The sequence below is a fragment of the Austrofundulus limnaeus genome, unplaced genomic scaffold (genome assembly GCF_001266775.1).
Source record: "Austrofundulus limnaeus strain Quisiro unplaced genomic scaffold, Austrofundulus_limnaeus-1.0 Scaffold240, whole genome shotgun sequence".
NCBI lineage: Eukaryota > Metazoa > Chordata > Actinopteri > Cyprinodontiformes > Rivulidae > Austrofundulus > Austrofundulus limnaeus.
Genome location: NW_013952642.1, coordinates 300,115 through 302,678, shown reverse-complemented (window position 1 = coordinate 302,678; position 2,564 = coordinate 300,115).

Here is a 2,564-nt window from a genome sequence, read left to right as displayed (position 1 = left end):
AAGTTAAATATTTAGTTTATAATCTATGACATTTCTAAATGTATGAATCACATGGTGGAAAACTGACTTTAAAAAATAAATCTGTTCTTTTTTTCTTATAAAAGGCTAAATAAAACAAAAATATTAGTGGTAATATTTGACTGTGTAACTTTACAAACAGCACGCCATACTTTGCAACCTTAAAGGTGATTTAATCAGTTAACAAATAACATCCATGTCACAGTGTAAACATACACACAACTTGCCACAGATTTTATGACTAAAGCTGCCAATAAAAACACTTAAAAGTCTAATTTAATGTGAAAAAAGTAGGTTGTGCTAAATGTCAATAAGCATCTAATAATGCAAAAGCAAAGAGAGTTGCACAAGTTTAAACTAGTATTTCTCACCCAACTTTAGTGCAAATTTCAAACCAACCTTGCAACATGCAAACAGCAGACCTGATCTACGCAGTAATATGTTATTAATCATGCCAAGTCCTTGAGATATTCTGAGTTCTTTGCCACACTGTCTTCTCAGCAKAAGAGGTAAAAGTGTGGCACTTCAGAATCCTCTGGGAGCCATTACTGGCATCGCTGATGCAAGAAATGAATTCAGCGTAGAAAATAATACCCTTGAATAATTAATTAGATGAGTTTTAAATCAACAACAAACACATTGACTTCATAAAAGGGAAGCAGGTAAAAACCCAAGGATGCTGTTAAATGGTGGCAAATCTTAAAGAYAATCAATAAGCTGAGGGTGTGGAGCTATATTTAATTATATGGATGCTTATAGCCTTTATTATCCTAATACAACATGGGTWCTCTGAAATGTATTTAAGGCTTCGGAAAGTGAAATGATGGAAATGTTACAGTACAGAAGGAGTAATGGAATAAAAACAGCATTATATCTAGCTAATTTTGCATCATCATTACACAGATAAAGTCCTGGTGCAAACAAGGAAAAATACAATTCTCCTCAATATTGCTATCATTATCAAGTAACTTAACTGCAAAGCACACATAAAGTGCAATAAAATCAAACAGAACTTTAAAGGCAGGGCATTCTTTGACTGACAGTCAAATAATAAGAGAGAGCTGACAAAAACGACAGAAATTTAGTCATTTTGATCAAACATTGAAAGTAATGCAAGGCAATCTCTTGCAAAATTTGTAGGTGCAAAGATGCAACTTGAAAACATTTGTGAATAAATAAATTAGATAAAATCAGGTAAAAGTTACATGAAATGCATCAGTGCTTGTAAAAGAGTTTCAGAATGAATCGATTTTTTCACGAAATGAGGAAAGTACATTTCTAATCGCTCTAAGAAAAAAATCAGAAAAAGGAAGACAACTTCAGTTTAACAGAAACTGCAGATGTTTTTTTGAGGTTTTTCTCCCATCTGCCACAGAGTAAACTGTGTGTTTGTCCCTCTTTCAGCTGATGTTAATTTAAGATGAGTTTTACGCGAGGGAAGTGTAATTAATATAATCCATCATTTCATAACTTTAGACAGACATAAAAATATTAATTATCTTGGTGTTGTAGTGTTGTGAAACTAATTATAAAAAATAAATAAATAGTACATTGTTCGGGATGATAAGGGGGGTAAATCAGTGGCTGATTCAGCGACTAGTTGAGAGTAATTTAGGCGCATTATGAATAAACCCAAATCAAGTGCGATAAAAAATAATCACAGTTTAATGAATATCCATTGTCATTGTGTGAGTTTAATATTCATGAAATGTAGCAGCATTAAAACAAACAGTAAGGGGATTAAAGATGATTATTTTTCTCAATTTTGTTTCCTTGCCCAACAGACCGGCTTGAATTTCTGCTCATGACCACTGATAGCTTGATGCTGAATAAATTATGAAACTGTTTCTGCAAAGATTTGCTGTCGATGTGACTGACCTGCTGTAGATAACAACGTGATAACTCGATCGAAACATGAGCTGATACGAATAATTRCACAGAAAAAAAACTGCATAAGTTATTTTATTGAACGTTTTCTGATAAAAATGTTCCTTATAATAACTCACAGGTGTAATCTGAGAACAGTTCCTGGAACACGATCAAACATGAAGCAGATATTAGTGGCAGGAGACATAAATCCCTAATCAGCGATGGCACAAAGAGATACATGTAGCTCTGGGCTTTAATGTAATCATTAATGAGGGAATCACTGTTTAAAATAAATATTGAAATAAATGTGGTTTAGAGTGCAACATTAGGGGAATTTGCTCTGCTAACATTATTCAAGGCATTTCTTCATCAATTACATGTCTGGATTTCTTCAAATAAACGCATATTGCACATAATAAATTCAATCAATCCTGGTAAATGAAATACATATTGTATGATGAGATGTTTTGAGATGTGTTGACGCTCAGAGTATATTTTGAGGAAGACTCTCGTCTCTTTTATGCCAAGATTTTAGCTCAATATATGTAAAATTGACAGAATTAAAGCTATTTCTCTGTTAACTAATGGCAAATAATTGCAGCCACTTTATATTGACTCCAAAATTTAGTGAGCTGTAGATGTAGATCCAAACACTACTTTCTGAGAATATATATATA